General features: G+C 37.2%; 1 long non-coding RNA gene across 1 annotated transcript in view; it reads left to right on the forward strand.

The window, feature by feature from the left end:
* The first annotated feature begins 255 nt into the window (after window positions 1-255).
* Window positions 256-21,510, forward strand: part of LOC104831757 — a 113,829-nt gene continuing 92,574 nt past the window's right edge. The window contains exon 1 of the long non-coding RNA XR_774332.1: window positions 256-348. This is a non-coding gene — a long non-coding RNA (uncharacterized LOC104831757). The remainder of the gene's footprint in view (window positions 349-21,510) is intronic.

A 21,510-nucleotide genomic window follows, 5' to 3' on the forward strand; every position in this document is an offset into this window, starting at 1 on the left:
CCCCCGCGGGAAGCGGCAGCCCCGGCGCGCAGGGCCGCGGAGCGCCCCCGCCCCCCGCGCCGCCCCCCCTTTGAAAACTGATCTTTGGCTCTTCGCGTGAAAGTGATTTGAATTTGGCTCGGCGGCGCTCTGCGCAGGCGTCCAGCTGCTGGCATGCTGGCTCCTTGCAAAGCAGCTGTTTTGGGTTTGAAATTCCAACATGGCAGAGGCTGCAGTCAGTCTTCCCTTCAAAAACTTGGAATGATTTCAAATCATAGGCACCTTCACTTAACCCGAGCCCCCATTCATCAGCAAACACATCGGATCGATGCTACTCTAACCTATCGGGTTCTTGTACCAAATCTCCAGGTAAGCGGATCTTTTTTTTTTTTTTTTTTTTTTTTTCCCCTAGTCTTCCTACCATCGTTTTAAATTTTATTAAATCTTAAAGCTTTCCGAGACAGCCGCCTATTTTTTTAATCGCCTGCTCGTGCCCTAAATATTTTGTCTAATTTGCAGTCGCTTTCTGATACTAAACACTCCGGTCTGCTTTCCTAATCGTAGTCTGGAAAGTAGAGATATACAATCGCAGTGCATGGGTTTTTCCTGCTTGATCATTGCCAACAATAGTAGGCAGATTAAGAGTTCGCGATTGCAAGCTCCCTCCCCACCTCCTCCTCCTCCTAATTGGATTTATTTTTAAGTTGCATTGAAAATAATAAACTGCAGGTAACGCGGGGCTGGACTTTGAGGCAACTAACTTCTGAGCAAATAAGTGCAAATAAGAATCTCGCAAAACAAAAGTTAGGTTTAAATTGCTGTGTCTTGGCTGGGGGGGGCACGAATATGTCAGAGGAGCTGTTGCAGTAAAATGTAAGCACATCATCTTGGAGGGGGTACAGCGTGGTGGGCGTATTGTTGGCTCGGAAGGGAGAGAAAGATGTATAATTTAATGGTATATACAATCCACTGATCCTATTACTATCCTCCCTGGAGCTCTTGTTAGTTTCAATGGGAGTGAGTGAAATTGACATGGACTTGCATTCCTGGTCATGTGCTTTTTTTTCCCCTTTCTTTCTTCTCTTGTGATCTGAGATCCCCTTTTTGTTGATGTTGCTTTCCCACTTAATTATATGCATGTAGGTTAAATGAATACCTGACGAAAGGGCCCACGTTTCAAGGCAGTGACATTTGATAGCTGAGAGGAAAAGTGGCTTTAATGAAAAGCAACCTTTGGAATTCCTGCTTGTGAAAAATCCAATTCAGCTTTTTGTGCTGCCAGCAAGAAATGATCAGTAGCACCAGTGTTTATGGTATGTCCGTTTTGGGATCTACTTCCTTTGCATCTAAATAGCAAAGACAAATTTAAATAGCATGATAACGCACCGAGGACTCTGCATGCAAATATTTTGTAATAAATACCTAATGTTTAATAGTATATTTTCACTTGTGTATAGATAAGCATTTTTTTCTCTTGCTATCATTTGTTTATCATTTCTGCTTCGATTATAGCATTAGTTTTGTCCATTGTATTGATCTCGGTTGTAAAACCTAAAGTTGCATGTTACTAGCAGTGCACTATATACACCACTGAACTGCAATGGTATGTAAATTAGTAAAACTTGGTGACTGGAGAAGGGGAAAATGCGTAGCAATGAATATATACACCTATACGTCTACGTACTCGTACATACACGCCTAAAATGCATCTTTTCCTTTTGCAAACTAATAATTTTTGAGTATTCATTTGAACTCCAGCTGCTTTTCCCTCTCTTACTTTCGGTGTAATCATCTGCTAGAGGTTTTAACTGATGTGGGGTGGGGGAATGTTTTGCATGTAAACAAACAAAATTACTGTTGTGGCCGAATGTTTAATACTGTTTAATGAGTGGTAATTTATGCTCAGTTTACAAGTGTCTGGTTCCCACTGCTCTGTTCTCAATGTGTAACAGAATGAAATAATCAGGTGCTGAAACTGGCTTCATTTTAACGGTCACTCTCCAGCCCCCCACACTGCCCCCTCCTCCAAAAAAGTCAGATAAAATGGAGCATGGGGAATTTCAATAGGTCTCCTTGTGGTGCAGTAGATGCACCTCTAGGTATGCAATTAAGGCTAAGGAACTAATAACAGAAGTGACTATTAGTCTGTTTTGTGCAACCAAAAAGGGGGTACGTTCACTTTTAATTGCGTGTGGTAGCAACAAATAAGGATGGAGAGAGACCCTGGGAGAGAGAGCGAGTGTGCGTGTGTGTGTGTGTTTGGGATAAGGGGGAGGTCTGGCGTGTGTGGCTGATGATCTCTCATAATAACATACCTGAATGCAAGAAAGAAATTGAGAAAGCAGTTGCACAATGTACACTCCTATTTTGGTGCTGTAGGTGACTATATTGCTAAACATGTCCTGGGTGCTATATGATGGAACGATGTGATTGCATTTTGCAGTTAGAACTTGTTGACTTTGAAGTGATCAATAAGGCGACTGTTTATTTTAGATGCACATAATTTGCCCTGAGAAATGTTTTAAGGAGGAAAGCGAACGAGCGAGAGCGGAACATTTTTTTTTTTTTTTTTTTTTTTTCCTAGAGCTGTTGGAGCGAATGTGATTGCCAGATGGGAGATTTCCCTCTGTGATGTTAAAGCTGTAATATATATTCAGAGCAGATTGGACTGCTGCTTGTGATGAGGAGGATATTACATTTATAAATTTTAAATCGGGAATCGGACAGTATGCTGAGAGCTGAAATTGGATGGTGTGGATGGTTTGGACTGTTAAATGCGATTCCCAGATAATAATAATAATTATTGTAGCAGTAATATATATATGTATATAATAAACACGATACTATTAGGCAGCTATATATATTTTACGGCACTTAAGTATATATTTCCAAATATGATTTCTCTTCTCTTCCCCCCCTGTCCCTAAAATGTTAGGGACTGGAGGTGGTTGGGAGGGGGGTTTAAAAGCCCACTATTGGGAGAAATCAAACGTAATCAGGTTTCTGTTTGAGGAAAACTTTTGCTACAATTTTTGTTGCGGATGCACCTCTTTCTGAGTTTTTGTTTTGCCCATGTATGTGGCCTGACAGTGCCACAATCCTGAAAGGCTGGAAAGTGGGAACTAGTCACACTCGAGCAGCTCTGCTGTTGCAAATTAAAAGTGTGTTGTGGTCAGGAAATGAAAGCTACAATGTCTCTTTTGAACAAGTCGTTTATCATGAGAAACATCTATCAAGCAGTGACTTGTCACATTGATCCTCTAAAAATTAGGTCCGAAGTGGAAGGTGCTTTGATGTTTTTGATCCCAAATTTATAAAATTGAAAAAGCTGGAGAGAGTAGGACTGATTTGCACTTAAAAATGACTCTGCTCTGGGCGTGACAAAATCATCAAGTATCTGTGATACAGAGCTGGTAAAACAAGGAGGTATCGCATCTTCTGCCCAATTTTTATTTTCACATTGAAACTTCAGCTTTGCCATACAGGCATCTCTTCATACTTTTAAAGATCTTCTCTGTACGTCCGTGTATTATTTCATCAGGGATGTTTTCTTGCTTAGGAATACATCTGTTGCTTCCAAATTGAACCTTTTTCTGTTGTTTTTGTGATGGTATTTATAGAGTTCAGCTTGAGAAGGCAGTTTCAGCTTTTTTTGCTCTCATCTCAGTCTTGTTTCTTCTTCTGTATTTGTAATCTCAGTTTCCACCACTCCTCCCCATGAAGCAAAGTTTCTTTTGCTGCCAAAGTAATGTTTATTGCAAGTAAGGTACATTTGAAGATATCTGTTTGCACAGCTTAAAACAAGTTAAGAGTCTGTTAAGTGTGTCTTCCCCTTCTCATCCTCTTTTTATTTCCATTTTTGACATATGAACCACACTTTCATTCTCAACAGAAGCAGTGTTTTTCAAATGGAATATAAAGTTGAGGTTTCAAGTAAAAAAAAAAAAAAAGACCAAAACAAAGTCTAAACTGATCTTTTCTCTCTACTTATTTTCAACCATTTGAATTGATTAGCAACTTTTTAGAAAAGTTTTTATTTTGCATGAAGTTTGTGTTTGGACTTTCAAGGAATCCCTTCGACAAAAGATGGTTTTGGTGTCTGTTTGTTGTTGAGTTTTTGTTTTCTTTTCTTTTTCTTTTTCTTTTCCTTTTCTTTTTGGTTAAGGTATGAGCGAAACCTTCCTTAAAGCAGGACGCTTTGACTTCTTTTCTTCAGTGTCATAAATGAGACTAATACAGCTTATGGATACTTGATAGAGACCCATTTGCAAATAGGCAGCAAACAGCAGCGTGGTGGGAGTTTTGGTGAGTGTTATACTTGCTAATTAATCATGTTTGAAATGAAGGAATCATAGCATGGTAATAAAGGCTCATTGTTGTTTGATGTTTGTAACAGGATGTGACTCCTACGTGAATCTGGTGGGTTTGGTTTTTTTGTCGTTATTTCCCCCCTTCATAATAAGATATCTTCAGTACTCAATCAAATTGTTTTTATTTCTTGCAACTTCTGTGAAAGTACAGGGATGTTTGCTTCTCTTATTCTAGCGGTATTTTAGAAATATGAAGATTGTATTGTTATTGATATCTTCATCATACAGTTCATGGGAAAATATTACAGTCTTATGTCATTAGCTGTTCTTTAAGACTTTTTTTTTGTTTAAGCAGAGCCAAAAATTCTTTGGATTTTTTTTTTTTTGATATAAAAATCCTACTATTTTTCTTATAATTGATAAAATGGCACTTCATGAACTTTTGTGCCCTACTTGCTTATGCATATGTAGTAAGGCATAGCAAGTGAAAATATGTTCTAGAATACTTTGTATCATAGCCCTTTAAAAATTAAACTGTAAAATACTTGGGTGGTGTTTTTGTTTCCTTGTTTTGGTTTTTAATATGGCTCTTATCAGATGTCATCTTTAGGCATTATTGTTCACCTTTCAATTAATAACTACTATATATGATGGAGAGACATGTGATAATCTCTTTCAAACTGCAAAGCTTTAGATTCAAAATTTAATTAATTAAGGCTATTTTATGCTGCATGAACAAGGTTTGAAATCTGCTTTTGTTTCGATGCTCTCCTCCTTTTTTAAAATATAATTCCTAGACGAAAATGATTCTGTACGGTTTCTGTCAATAGGTTTGTTCAATGAATGCATACAAGAAGCATTGGATATAATGACTGATCTTCCTGTAGTCTTAATCATCAATTAATAGGCTTATCTGCTTGTTAGGAGTGGGTTTGCTGGTACAGAATCAGCATGAGATCTGTGTATATGAAACATTTGTATGTTGTTTATAACAGACTGAGTTTTGATCTAGCATTCCCAGATCTAATAATAGAAATATTTGGCTCTTTGCCCTCAATCAATATATCCCTTAAGAGAACAAACTTCACATAATACTTTCATAAAGTGCTAGCTGTATTGATACCAAGTTGATAAATTTAATTACTGGGGGTTTACATTGATTCATTGATCTTATGATTGGAGAAAATTGTTCTGCAGACATTTCTGAAGTATTGAGGAATATTGTACAATAAAGCTTGATTAATTGATCAATCAGCACTTTTTTCTCCTCCTGAGTCACTGATAAGAAAAGGCATAAAAATAACTGTAAAAAGAATTTGGGATAAACTAATTAGAAATTCTCATGTGTTATTAACAGAGCAGATGAGAAGCAAAGCACTATGCAGGTGGAAAAAAATCAACTCTGAAGTGGAATTGTGCTTATTGGACCCAATCCTTAGCTGGTGTAAAATAATTTAGCTTTAAAGAGCTACAGTAATTTTCAGCTGCCAGAATCTCGCCCACTGTGGCTTTTTCTTTTTTTTTTTTGTGGCTTTTTCTTTTTTAGTACTGCTCTTTGGCTTATTGGAAGCTGTTTTAAATCAGATATTATGGCTACCAAAATATATGGAATTTTAGATAAGCATCTGATCCAAAATGAACAGTATAGCTATAAAAGTAATTTGAAGAGCTGTAAATTCAGGATTGCGTATCCTTGATATTGTTGCAAAGTATTAAACCCTTGCTGCTAGAGATGCTATCCTCTAAGTGAAAACTTATCTTCCTTATGGGAAAGATCACTTCAGGGAACTCTAGGCTGGGAAAAGGCCTGGATTTTTTTTTTTTATTGCTAAAATAATAATAAAAAATTTCCCATACACAGAATTAGTTATAGGGATATTTTCCAGGTGAAAAACCTTACTGGAGTACTTGGCTCCATTTCTGTGAGCCATGCGACCTTTTCACCCTATGTCAATGATATTTTTATAGAGTGTGTGAGAAAAGCGAGCATAAAGAAAATTCCTTAAGATCATTCAATTTTTCTTTTTTCTTAAAAAAACAAAGAAAAAAGAAAAATCTCTGAATCTCAAAACAACATATACATCTCCCTTAATGAAACTGTGTTGCTGTAAAGGATGATAGCTAATACAGAAGAACAGAGAAAATCCACTTGCAATATGTTACCATAGGTTCAACAAATACAATCTTATCCTTCAAGAAACACAGAGTCCTAGACTGTAATGGAGGTCAAAGGAAATCTAAGGCGTTCAGTCCTTTAATAATTGTACCTGCCACCCCTCTGATCAGCATGTTAAAGAGAATGCATGTATATGTATTATGTTTCTTAGAAGATAATTTGTATTTGCAGCAACCTACTAAATACAAGTGGACTTCACTACTATTGCTTCTAAATACCTGTTGATGTTGGTCTCGCTGTGTGACAAGTGAGGGTAAAATGGAAAGAGAAATAGTTGGTCAATCTTGGTTACCAAAGTCATGAGAAACTGGGGGGGGACTGGGCTTTGACAGGTCAGTTTGAGAATGGGGAGAATACTGGAAAGTGTAATCTGCAGAAAGCACCACTGATTAAGAGTATACGGAGACGTCTGCTGTGATGAAAATGCGGTGTCTATGCTTCCCTTTTGCTGAGTTACATTGCTATGAGGTATCGGCACACACAGTATGGTAATAACAATATTGTATGTCTGTTCCTATAGTGCTAGTAACGGTACCTGTCAAACATATCATAATACTGAACTATCTATTTAATCATATAAGCAACACTCCTTACTACAATGGCTATTGTATTTGTACAATAGAAAGAACAGCCATGCATTATTATATTTAAACAATGGAATAAAACTTTGTTCTTTAAACTGTTTTTCTGCATATGGAAAAAAGTTTCATCTGTCTAAGCTATAATTAAAAATAATGCAACTACAGATGACTGTCATGTTACTGGTTGATTTTTTTTTTTATAATAGTCTATTAAGCGTGAAGTCTGATGTGCCATGAAACACTGAAATAGCAATTACCAGTCATATTATTTAACTGTTACTGAGAAACTATTTTTCTCAGTTCTTTTAAAGTATAGTGCAGCTACTGCTAGTATGTTGTTAGTTAAATTTCAAATATCCTGAAAGTGATGTGGACAAAAATGCTGAGATTATTTTGATGTGATAGCAAACTTTGGTGATTCAAGTCCATTTTTGCTCCAGATTCCTTGAAATCATGTACTGCTTAGACTTTTTGTTATCTGTTTGTAACCCTTTCATATTCTACTTTTAATGTGTAATGTACTCCTTGTAAAGCACGTGGTTCATTTTCTGTATATGAATTGCTTAATGTATGAAGATGTATGCCACAATGTATTTTGTGTGATATTTTTGAATGTGTGTGTGTGTCAAGCTGGTTATAGATTGGTGATGATAAATTGGTTTCAGTAATCTGTATCTTATTTGCATTAATACTCTAGCAGTAAGAGCATACTGTGGTCAAACTTCATGATCTAAGATAGCTGTCTCACATCTAATTAAGCAAGGTCTGAATGAATGATTTTCCGGTATGGGTCATAATTAAACTTTTTGTTTCTCATCTTCAGTGGGATAAAATACTTAAGGGACACATTAATGCATGTTTGTGTAACTCCTGTTAATCTGAGTGGAATTTGAAAATGAATATTGAGAGGAGATGGGAGAAGGGGTTGGACTTGGTGGGTTACGGGGGTTTGTGGCAGGAATGTATCTTCGTGCTCTCATTCAAGGATTCGGGTTTTTTTTCCTGATTTAGAACAACTGCTGTTTGCCTTTTAATATGTTGGAAGTAACATCCCTATTTTCCTCTGAGAGTTTTTTCCCCCTCTGTCTCCTCCATTCTAACATACAAGCAAGTCATTAATAAAAAAGCATTTATACAGTGAGCTTGAATTATCACTTAATAAAACTATAAGAACTGTACTGCTGCAAAGATATTCCTAGACAGTACAACAGATGTTACTGTGTGTACATTTTTTCTGGAGACATGGTGGGGGGAAGAGCCAACAATTACTTTATATTACTGAATGACAGCAGAGGGTGGATGGGAATTATGAAGTTATATGCAGAAATTATTAATCCCTGACAATAGTATCAATACTGACATTTAAAATGTTATGAACTGATAGCCCTGCTATACAAACTTCTGTGATAGCTGTGCTTGTAGATGAAAAGTAGTTATTTATATACGTTATGGCTCAGTGTGGTCATGTTGAAAGTATGAATTTACTCATCACAGATTCTGAGAAAGTGCAGGTTAACATCCTCTGTCTTCTTTAGACCTATCTGATTACTTCAGCCTCCTGTGTTGACACAGAGAAAGAAACAGCTAGATCCTATGCTGGAAGAATAAGGTTTGCAAGCAGTGACTGATATAAGGTATCCCATTGTGATACCTAAACCAAATTTTAAAAAATCGAGCATCCTTTTCAAGTAAAACTTGAGAAACATTGAAAGGAACAGCAAAGATGTACCTGAACACACTTGAAGGTGCACCATTTACTTTCAAAAGAGATCTTTCCCATCACTCATGGATAGCTCCACCATGAAGAGCGATATCAAAAGATCTCAGAAAAGTAACTATTCTTTTATGTCTTTGGGAACTCAGATGCTTACAAGATTGTTTCTGAGAAGGAAAAGAATTGATCCTATTTTCAGTCCCTTGTTGTTGGTATTTGTGGGCCACATCACTATATACAGTATTGTAGAAATACACTCTTGGTATATGAACACAATTCTGTTTCCTCTTGCAGCTCTAAAAGAATAGTGCAATGTTGCTGTATGCAGACTTAGTTCGGACAATATGTTTTTATGAATCCTTTCTTGCACTCTACAGAATTGTTTTGTTTAAAATACATATGGAGTTTGCTGAAGATCTTTAAACTTGATAGGTCATCTGCATGATTAAAATTAAGAAATTCAAATATAAAATAGTGTGGGGTTTTTTTTATGGACGTAATATAGTCTTAAAGTCACCTGTGATAATTTGTGAACTGGGTATCCCTATTCAGTCAGAAAATTTCTGGGTTTAAACTAGCAAGATTCAGTTATTTTTAATATGGAAGGAGACTCAATTTGCTAACTCTTCAGCTGAATGTACACTTAAATTTACAAAATTTAATTTACGAAAACTTAATTTACAGAATTAAGTGGTTTTTGTGTTTACTAGTGTTAGATCCACAGCTTAATATTAACTACAAATCTATGCTGGTGCTGTATTGAACATACTATAAATAGGCAGATATTCTATTTTAAAGATAGTAATTTATCCTGTCTATAGAGTTTCTAATAATTCTTTATTTCTTACTCTTTGCCTTCCATAAATGCTGAAATAAATATATTTTGGAAACTGTTCATGCGGCAACCCTTTTTAACCATTGATTTTCATTTTGTTCTTTGACTTTCATTCATTTTGTTTCATTTCATACTCCTGTCCTGTGTAGGCATTCTTTATGCTACAACAGTGGTGTATTTTTCCTCTTTCAGTTTAAAAACTTTAGTGGTAACATTAATTTAGCTGATACCATGGTAGCCCTATTGAGAAATTTAATCTGTTATTCAGAGTAATGGTAGCGTTGGTAGAAAGCTGAAGCTGAAAGTCAGTAAATCCTGTATAACGAGGAGTATGAAGCACTTCTCGTTATTTGGCCCCTAGCATTTGTCAATGCGACAGTCGTATCAAAGGCACACCTTAATATGCAGAGAACGGCTTTGTTGAGACACATAGTTAAGTTTGAGATGCCTTTGTTTCAAGCTTTTTAAAAATTTTATTTTAAAGTTAGATGTAGGTAAAATATTTTATCATGTGCTTGTAGAGACTGTGAAGAATTAGTACCTTAATGAATGACATTTTTAAAGTTTTCACTAGTTAGAAATGTTCAAAGAGTTGTAATGTGCTATTTCTTCCACCACCAAGCAGATTATCCATATGGTACAGAATAACAGACAAAGTGACACTAGTATTCATTTGGAGTAATAATTTTCACCACTAATTAAGGAAAGATGTTTTGTTATTGAGTAATTAGCAAACCCACTTCTTCCCCCCCCCCCCCCCCCCCAAGATGTCAGCTGTTTCTAGATAGTAGAACTTGTTGCTTTCATTCATGACAGGCAAGTTGGTTTTGGCTAAAGTTACTGTTCCTTTCTGTTTCGGAGCTCCTACAACAGCTGCAGTTTGAGCTTGAAGGCTCTGTGGCTGAGATAACATCACGAATAGTATTGCATCTCAGCAAGTGCAATTCAGTTTTCCACTTTTGGGTGCTCAGTTATCAGAGGCACTGAGTCCTGCAATTTGTATTGACTTTGGATATGCAGGTGTGCAACAAATCTTAGAAGCCAGGTGATGGATGTTATAAAGAATTTCCCCAGAAAATGGTAGGCATTAGCTTTATTTGTACTTCTCAAATGCTGCAATCTCCCTCTTGAGGTATTAATGCTGTATGATAGAGTAAATAGGGCTTTTGATTTTTCCTGGTGGTTGTAAGAACACATTTTAAATTAATCAGGACAAAAATATGTGTGTTATGCAAAGGTATAATGAATGACTCATTTATGATTTTGGATGGAAGAAACTTTAAACTCAGTTTGTTACTGTGTAAATGTTCCAAGGAGCAAAATGCAGAGTAGATTATGCTGTTCTAATTGCAAAATCTCCCTTAGTTACCTTCTCCCTCCTCCTGATCCTCTTCTCCCTTCTCCCTCCCCCACCATGGCTTTTTTAAACAATTATGGGCATTGTGCTCCTTAATGGTGCATAGTTACTGTAAAGATAGATGTCCTCAAATAATGAGTTTCTAATAATAATCAGAGGGAGTTAGATTAAACCGGTTTTGTGTAGAAATCTTACAGTGTGAAAAAGTACACCTAAAATCCTGAGATATATTTACAGGAGCTAAGCCTATTTACGGAGTGCTAACACAATTTTGTATCTGTGCATGTGTGTGGGGAAGGGGGAGTAGAGGCGTATGTTTGTATGTGCCTACGTTTTTGTCCACCTGCTTTAAAGACTTCCAAAGATTATTTTTTTTAGCACAGATTTCTGTTTTGCTTTCTGATAACAGAATATGTTTTAAAATCACAACATACTAATTAGCTTCTGCGTTTACACTGGAAAGCTTGCATCCCTTCAAATGACTTCTAGCCGTGCTCTTCTTTCTCTCTGTTGCTTTCCCCCAGCCCCCATCTTTTTTTTTTCCCTTTTTTCTCCTTTTTTCTCCTTTTTTCTCCTTTTTTCTCCTTTTTTCTCCTTTTTTCTTTTCTTTTTTTTTCCCCCCTTATGAGGTTTATTGGGTTAGATTTGTTGCTTTCTTCCTTGTTCAAAAGTTCTGAAGGGAAGTAAATGAAAGTGCTAAGTACAGTAACAGATAATTGTTACTTTAAAGAGTTATCGCTATGTTGGCTAGGAAAAAAATTTTTCCTAAAGGGTACTGGATCAGCAAGGCCGTATAATAAACGGAGCAAAACAGTATAACTTATGGTTTAGAAGTACATATGCCATTTAAATGGAAACAAACCCCCAAATCTGCTACATACCTTTTGGGGTTTGGCGAACAAAAGCTCACTTGTATGCTCCAAATTCCCCTGGGCCTCAATTTGCAATACCATTATTTAAGCCTGGCTGATATAAACCCATTGCAGAGAAATAGAAGCTCTCCTTCCTGGCCTTTCAAAGCCATTCCATGCCCCCCTCTCTCTGCCTACCTGTGTCCCCCAGCCCCCACTCTCCCCCTCCCGCTCCCAGCCTCTTGGTCTTACCCTGCCACTGTGAAACTCTTTTGTATTTGAAATATAGTAAATGTAGAAACACTGCACTTCTAAAACACAGGAAAGTGCCATTCTGCATGGTCTTACTGACAACTCTACCAACACACGTGCAATTCTACTTTCTGACTAAGATCAAGGCTATAATCACTTTAATATCTGTTGTGTCCTTTACCAGGTGACCTGCAGTCTTTCATTGTAAAGATAAGAGACTCTGATATAATAAGTTATTTCTTCTCTAAGTCTGATCTTATAGAAAATACTAACCATAAACTGAGGAGAAACTTGTGCCCACTTAATATGCTCCTGGGGTGCCAGGCTCTCTGGGTATCTGCTACTGGGTACAGTACTGGCATTGTTGGGTGCTCAGCTGGAAGCTGTTCTGGAGCAGAACCGGGTTTGAGTGTAATCCCTAACAGCTAACAGTAAATACAGGAATCACCTGTAGCTTGATGCAGCATTGAGCACTACAACTGTATTTATTTTGCTGCTAATAAAATGGTAGTATTGTTTGTCATTCAGAAGCTTGTCTTTTTGAAATAGCAGTCGAGGTGCAGTTCTGAGCTTTTGAGTTAGTACCTGTTAGTGGGAAGAGCTAAGAAATAGATGAGCTGCGTTCCTGAATGTGGGCGGAAGGATGGTGAGTAATACATGCCTTGACATGGCATCTGCCAGAAGCCTTTTTTTTTTTTTTTCCCCCCTGCTCTAGTTTTGAAAGGTGTAAGGTATTCTGATAAGCAGAGGGGGAAAAAACAAAAGAGAAAAATACTTCCAAGCAAATCATTATAGCATATTTCAATGACTGTGCTCCACACTTAGATTTAATTAGAAGACAACTGCACTGGAAAACTGGTCATTTTAGTCATAGTTAACGACTGGTTCTCTCCTACCCCCAATCAGAACCGATTATATGCTGTGTTGTATAATGTAATTTCTACAAGAAAATTAAGTATGAATAGGCACGATACTATTGTGTAGTTGCAATAATGAGGTTTTCATTAATGATGTTAATTTATCATTTAACTATCCTTTTAGAGGTGAAAATAACTGTTTTCTGTCTGGTGTTTCCTTTTACTGTATATACCAACCAGTATCAAATTGGGGTATTTTGTAAATATTTTAAGCAAAAGACTGCAATTGGATAGCTGTTAATATGTTCATGATGTGGTAAAAAGGCACTGAAAGAAGCAAAACCTTGTATATCCATGTTTCTTATAGGATAACTATTTTCAGGAGGGATTTCTTTTATGTTGTAATATAATTTACTAGTGTACGGTTTCTAAAGTGTTGTGGGTGGTTCAATGCTGGATTTCAGGCAAGCAAGTTTGTTTCCTAGTTAGCTGTAATAAGACTTACTTGCTGTCAGTAGTAAGATAAGAAGGAAAAAATTATGTACAGTTTAAGAATAAAAAAATCCATCCATTTGCATTTGTGCACCAAATTCCACTTGGTGATATGCTTGTTGGACTGAGCTATTAAGTGCTCTGTGGGCTGTGTTTCAACTAGTGTATGATTGACTAGGTATATTAGAGCTTTTTACCTACTGCCAATACAAAATTTGACCCTTGTTTTACCCTGAGATGTTTTTGTCTTTAAAAAGATCCACACTGTATGAGTATACAGGTGGGTGGTAAGAAAATTTATCTTTGTTATTCGTAGGGTGTGGCTCCATGTTAGAGTAACCTGAATCTGAACTGATGCTGAACAGATTTTATTTTTTTTTTTAATTTTGATTCCAAAGCCCAACTGTGGGGATTGATATATCATCTTAAAATTTCAAATCTACATTTTATGCACTGTGCCAAAGCACCCATGATCTCATTAAGCAAAGACTTTTCAATTATATCTTGTGTTTATGAGTGTATTTATACTCGACAGGAATCCTTTAGAGGTTTGGTTTGCTGTATTAATACTTACAGTGTCTTCAAGTACATAAAATATGCTTAAAAAAATTGAAAAGAGTAAGCACTGCTTACAGATCTAGTTCTGGTAGCTTCCTCTGTATTTTAGTAGCTGCTGAAAAGTTCCTTGGCCAGACATCCACCCTGTAGAGGGCATGCCAATAACCTCCTTTGCCAGATCCTCACCTGCACAACCATCTGCAGAAAGTTTTAATGCTGGCACCTACAGAGAGAATCCCGTTTGTGTTGCATAATAAAATCTCTGTGTGTATTCCTTATTATTCCTAGAGTTTTGCTACAGTAAGTGGTTTGCTTTACTTTTCCTTTATTTTTTTTTAATCTGGGGGAAGGCTTTTGTATTTGTTATGCTGTTTGCTTTTTATTTTTATTTTTTTATATTTTTTATATATATATATATTTTTTTTTTCCCCCTCTAGTGGTGATCTTTGTGAAAGTAAAGACTCAAATCCACTATGGTATAATCATGTGGCTCATTTACAGTTACTTCTTCACCTGGTAAAAAAAATCTTTCTTTAGGTATACACTGCTCTTTACTGTAGTAAAGATTACAGAAGCCAGGGCACAGTATTTGAGACTTGCAAAATTGGGTACTAAAATTTATTATGTACTAAAACCTAGACAATAAATAATTCAGGTGGGATTAAACCCAGTTAACCCTACTTCAGTCACCTAGGTTCAATTGCTCAACCCTTTTCTCTCGTGAAATGCCATATTATGTTTTTTTGTTCTCCTACAGACTATTGTTAGTATCGTTGATATTTATGTGAAGTCACACTTGTTCTCCAGTTCAAATGTTTGACTATGGTTCTCCACTTCAGTATATCACCATTGGAATCAGAAGGTTTGCAATAATTCAAATGAATCTGACACTCTGCTTCAAATTTTCCTTAGATCTACTGATGTAGAACAAAAGAGCATGTATTCTTGGATTTAGTACCATAAATTATGACATGCTCCAATCCATAGTTTAGTTTTCGTCTAAGAATGTGAGTATGTTTAGGGAGAAATATATATTTAAGAAAATTTTGTCGCATAGTGAGTCATTAACTAAGTATACAACTTTCAGGAAAAGTGCACTGGTTTAACTTAGGCACTTTCTGCTTAAGCATTTTTAAACATTATTTTGCCAGTTTGAATTGAAATGTGGTTGGAGCATGTACACTTCAGAAGGATGAAAAGTATCTCTTGCTGATGACTTCAATAAGTCTTCTGTGTAGTTGAACAGATAGGCCTGTTACTCTGGGCAAACGTTGCTTTTTAATTGCATGAATACAGCATTTTAGCTACACATTCATTGTTGAGCCACGAAGCTTAACTGCATTATTGAGTTTCTGCATTTCTGTGCAACAAAAGGAAAACCTGAGAAAGAATGCAGCAAAAGTTAAGGGGATTGTTTTTGTTTATTTTGTAGGTCACCTGGCCTATAATCAGGAGATCTATGCTCAATTCCCTTCTAGCTTTCCAACCTTTTCTTTAAAAGTAATTTAAAAAAAAAAATTAAAAGCTGTTTGGTATATGAAGTGCACAGTATCTGCTTTACGGGTGATACTGGACCAAGTTTTGTTGGGGGAGTTTGACAATAACCCATGAACAGTTTGGAAGATTTATTTGGTATGTTCCTAGGTTGATGCAACCCCATATGCAAAGTTTTCCATTGCCTCAAAATGTCAAAGAGTTTTTATTGGTCTAAGGATAATTGCAGTTTATGGAGATGCAAGGGAAAAAAGATTTCCAAGATTATGCACAATCTGTGAAAGTGCTAGGTCATATGTTTTGTGTCGTACGACCTGTGGCCAATGGATAGTTAACTTACTGGAGAAATAATGGTGACATTGTTTTGTGATTCATCTAATCCACTTTTTCCCAAGGGGCTGAGACAGTCACTAGTGTGTCACTTCAACCTTGGCATACACCCAGGTTGCAGACTTGTTCCTTCATTTGGTGTTGCGTGTTGGAGCTGTGCAGTAAACTGCCCAACATACAGAAACATCAATAAAAAAGGATGTGTAACACCTGGAGGGTGGCGTGGTTTACCCCTTTACAAACCTAATCTCTGCAGGGTTAGGGGTACTCTTAGAATAAGCTTTAGCTGTCATGGAAAAGGGTTGGAAATATAGTTAGGGTATCTGGTCAGTCTTAAATAACCAAGTTTTTTGATGACAGAGTTGTTTACAGTCAGAGACTGTCCCCGCTGTTCTGCCTGGGAGAGAGTAATCTTTTTTTTCCTAACTGCCGGTAGAGGATTGGTATCGTTCAAGCATATCCCTTCTTGTTGTCCTCCAAACCCCAATATCCTGGGCCTTTCTCTTCCACCCTGTCAAATGAGTGGCTTTTACAGCTTGTTCTGAAAGCCAGAAAAATCAGGCTGGGTTGAAGTTAGTGGGGGGAAGAAAGTCCTACAGCCAGAAATGCCCTCATGAGGGACACGGTGCCTGTGATCCCTCCTGGGTGCCAGTGGGGTGCCCACTGGAAGGCCTCTGCCCACATCACCCCTGGCATCGTGGTGGCAGGCAGAGATACCTGACTCTCGGATCAAAATAGCAGGGACAAGTGAATATGCAGTGAATGTATTGATACAGTTTCTGGGATATTTTTTTAAAAAGTAGTTATGTGGGGAAATTAATTCAAAATTAATTTTGATGGGAAGTATTAAAGCACTGAGCAACTCAAATGTAAGCTGAATGGATGGTCTCTGATTTTTCTTGCTGGAAGAGCATGTGCTGTGTCTTTGGTCTGAATTTAGAAAAGTGTGAATTTGTCCTTGTGGTGGAACACTGTACCTCTTAAACGTTAGGAGAGGGGAGAAAAATGGCAAAGGATTTTTTTTTTTTTCCTGAACAAACAAAAGCAAGAGCAAAGCCATCTTCATTTTAGAATTCAGGCTCCAAATTTCTCTTTAAATCATTTTTAATAGAAACAGTAAGTTATAAATCATCTAAGCAATTACCTGAACACAGAAGGAGTGGGGCCCAGCCTGGGCTTCAGCCCCAGATGTTTCTGGACTACAATAATGGCCCAGCCCAGATATTTACAGCTTAATTTCTGTTCATGTGCACTTGTCCATAAATGGTTCCTTTTCCATTTCCAGTTCAACAACTGAACCACTTATAGTAGAGAGTGATTTAAACTTGAATGATGGCAATATGTGAATAGAGACAATTTACCTTTGGAAACTTTAAAGTCCATTTCCAATATTTAAAATGTAAGGTAACTCTTGAACAGAGAATGATTGATCAGTAAGTGCCTCCTTTTAAATGTCGTATTATTTATTTTTTTTATCTATATATGTGTATAAAATCTGATTTCATACTTGTTTTTTTTTTTATTTAGCTTTGCTGCAGTTCAGAGCAAAGACTTTTTTTTCTCCTTTTAATGATATTCAATCTAGCACTACTTGCATTGCAAGCCAGTGTATCTAACCTCTCTCCTCTCCCCATTCCTGTCCTCCTCACTGCTCCTCCCAACCAGCCCCATTGCTTGAAACTAAACAAATTGAAAATAATGATTGGTAACCATCTGCTGTGCTGAAATTCCACGTACAGCAGTTAACTCCATTTTACAAAGCAACTTCAATCTAGTGAATTACAGCGCAGTTCTTGGTGGCAGCAGATAGCAACAAGCGGTTTTGAGTTCCTCCAGACAAAGCAGTTCATGTAGGGAGCATTATGCAGAGTCACTTGGTGGTCTTAGGGTGGTGGTGGGGATATTTTTGCCATCAGACAATTTACTGTAATGCATGTGAAACTAGAGAGAGTCTAACCACAGCCTAATTGTTTCATCTGCTTAAAAAGGAGGCCAGTCTACAAAATTGTGCAGACAGGCGGTCTTGCAAACGTGTGCCCTTTAGTTTGGTTTTCTGTTTCTGCAGCTGCAGCGCAATGCGATGAGTAGCGAGTTTGGCTTTCAGTCACTTTCATAAGACTTTTGGAGTGCCCAGTGAAAACGTCAACCAAAAACCAGATTGCATAGCTGGTCAAAGTGTGTTGAAGAACAATAATTATTCATAGGGTTTCTACTGAAGAAACTCTTTTATTGATGCAGAACTGTAACAAGAAGCACTCTAAATAGTGATGGACTGCCAAGAGCAGATATTCAAATAGCGACAGACTATGATGTAATATTAAAATAGGTACCATTATCATCTATGTTTTTAACTCAATTTCAGTTATTTGAGCTTAGGTTTTGATCGTGTGTAAAGAAAGTTGCTTAAAATGGGCAGTATATTGAGTTCAAAGGACCCATACAGTTCATAAATTCTCCGGTGTCTACTGGATTTTTCATCAGGGAGACTTCCAATAAAAATGATCTATTTTAGAAATAATATTGTTTAGTAGGTTGAAATGTAGTGTAATAAAATTAGACCTTCAGTCTTCTAAAGTTACTACTTAGATGGCACCCTTGGGATGGTAAAATGGCTGTATAAGCAGATGAATCAGACAGTTTCACTGATGGATACATTTGTCAGTCTCTGTTACAGATATAATATATTCTTATATCTGTAATCCTGCCACTGTTACATCCAAATGAAATCAACATGAGGTTGTCATCTTTAAGCAAATATGTTAAGTGTTGTCTTTTGTGCTTTGGATTTGAAAGAAAGGGGCCCAAGGGAGCCAGCATCATGCAAATGGAACAAATCCCATTTCTTCTGAGCTGTGCTGTTTCCCCCTTCATGGCAGCTGGCTGTGTTATCTTTGTGTGTTTCTCTGAGTGCTGACAATTCTTTCAGTGATCTAAGTTAGGGCACATTAGAAAGTGGAAGCAGCTGTCTGTCGTTATACTGAGAGACGTGTTTGCTCTACTGCAAAGATGAAGGACCATGAATCCTTGACACACTCTCTCCCCCCTCCCCCTTTACTTTCCAACATGATCAACATTCAGACGCACAGATTGTCTGCTTGGACAGTTTTTTGTTCTGACTGACAGCATCTGGCATAGACAAATTTAAAAATACATAGCATGCCATGCTTGGAATTGGAACATCCCTTCTTTATTAATCTTCTCATTTAAACCATTCATTTACATTTCAAGAAAGGTTACAGCTTGATATGGTTGAAACATTTATTTTAAATGAATAACCTCCTAATGAAATACCTTGAATGAGCACCAAACAGTCAGTGTTCATTAAAAATTACACCTGATTAGTATGGCCTTGGAACTGTTGCGAAGACATAAGATTTCCCCATTGTCTCAATCCATTTAAAAAAAAATGTTTAGCATGTGTGAGTGTGTGCAATTTTTTGGTTTTGTGTTTGGTGGGTTTTTGGTTTTTTTTTGTTTTTTTTTTACCACAGAGCTAAATGAGAATGGTGTTTTCACTTGCAACCCCCCATCATTTTCAAGAGTACCATGTTATAAAGCAGTAGCCTTTAAAATGCTATTTGTCTAATTAAACCTGCTTTTGCTGGAACAATACATTTGAAGAAAACACCTAAATAGTGTTTTGTTTTGTTTTATTCTGCTAAGCCATTTATGATTTGAGAGACAAAATGCTTTATGATTTGATGTAATCTGAAATCCTATATACATTTTTTTTCTACTGAGAAGTATTCACATGTTTGTATACAATACTTTATTAGTAAAATAGAACTGAAATGGTGGACCACCCACTAAAATGTTTATGCACGTGCACATGCACATATGCACACGTACATTCTGTGCACTCTCATCTTCATGATCCAGGTTAGCAACGCAGACATGCTTGTCTAGCATTTATGTAAAAATAATATGAAAATTGGCTGTACCAGTCAGAATATGGACTTTGAGTCCAGGAAGGGAGGAAGAAAAACCTCTTCTTGTACTAGGCATTTTAGACGCTTTATATCACTGTGGATTGCAGCTTTAACTACTCGCAGTACAGAAAAAAAAAAAAAAAAAAAATCTTCCGGGGGGGGGCAACCCCCAGTATTATAATAAAATAGATGACTGTTCAAGTGCTTGGCAGTAAATATGTAAAACAAGTATCCTGGCTTATTTGAAGAGGAAAGAGATCCTGTAGCAGACAGGCTCAATTAACAATTGTAAGCAGGAGAGGGCTTGTATTCCTTCGGTAAATGTAGGAGAGGTCATTTGCTTTAGGATAAATTCTGACAAATTTCAGATATAGACATAAAAGCTGGAATAAATGCAACAAAAGATTTTCAGTTGCACATCAAGCATTTTGTATTTGCAATGGCCATTTACATTTTTTCTCAGTGAATAGATTTCTTTTTATTAATGTTTTCCTGAATAATATATTTTTAAATTAACTGACTGTGAAACAAGCATTTTGGGACAATAGGAATTTTAATACAGGCTTGAAATATCATTTATGCTTTTTTAAAAATTCTCATAGTAGTGCCTAATCTATTTTTCTTTTTCTGGAGGAAGCAGTAAGACAATAAGTTTTCAGCACAGGTTTTACTATGCTAGTTATGTGTAATCATAAAAGTGAAATCAAATTTTATTTTAAATGAAATCACATTTTTTTCCCCCACAAACTGTTCCATTTATGTGATAAACCTCTATTTTGATATTTTTTTTAATGACCAGTTATAAAGGCTTGTACAGATATGCATCTGTAAGCAAACTGGGAATAGGTTAGAGAACACAATTCCCTGGTGTAAAAAGCAGGGTTTAGCAGTAATGCTTTTAATCTGGACTTGTAGAGGATTCGGGAGCATCCATAGATCTGCTTCAGTAATTACCATACCCCAAGTGGCACTGGAAGAGACATTTGCCTAAAAACTTGATGTCTTCATTACACTGTTTACATTTTAATTAGAAACATGAAAATTAGCGATTCATATGGACAACTATAGTTTAAGTGGGTTTGCTCACCATCCAATAAATCATGGGGGGGGGGGGGGGAAAGGGGGGGGAAGAAAAAAAAAAAGGGAACCCCACAACCTGCATCTGCAAGCAACAAACCCTCTCAAACCTTACAGTTGTAATAAATGGTTTACTAGGATTTGTTCATGGGAATAATGTGTTGGTATTAGAAGCTGGCTAAAATGTGTTTTTTATTTCATCAGAGATGAAATTTCCGTGTAAATTAGCAAACATAATTTTAAAGATAAAGCTACTTGCGTGCAGTACTACGTGTATAGGGTGTACAGATGTAGCCTCTGTGTGTGCATGTATATACCACTGTAGCTCTATCGAGAAGAATTGGTGTCGGAGTATTTTGGCAGTCCTGAGCGCTACGTATGGCTGCAGAGAAGCCAGTTCAGCCTGTCCCAGTATGCCTCCATAACTAGACGCAAACATTTGTATAGCTGCACAGAGATGTACATATACAAGTACCCACGCGCGCGTGCGCGCAGAGACCAGTAAGGATACGCCGATCCTTTCCCCCCGAATTTTGCGTGTACCTCTCAGCGCCCGCGGCCTAAGCCCGCTCCGTCCGGGAGCGCTGGGGAGAGGCAGCGGTGCCTGTCAGCGTCCCTGCCTGAGTCAGCAGCAGGCCCGGTGCCTGCGCCGGGCGACAGTCCCTCAGGCAGGGCTGCCCCCCCGGGGCCGCCGGCCTCCCCCGCGCCCGCGGGTTTG

This window comes from Haliaeetus leucocephalus, unplaced genomic scaffold, assembly GCF_000737465.1.
Source record: "Haliaeetus leucocephalus isolate CR32 unplaced genomic scaffold, Haliaeetus_leucocephalus-4.0 Scaffold1, whole genome shotgun sequence".
NCBI classification, from domain to species: domain Eukaryota; kingdom Metazoa; phylum Chordata; class Aves; order Accipitriformes; family Accipitridae; genus Haliaeetus; species Haliaeetus leucocephalus.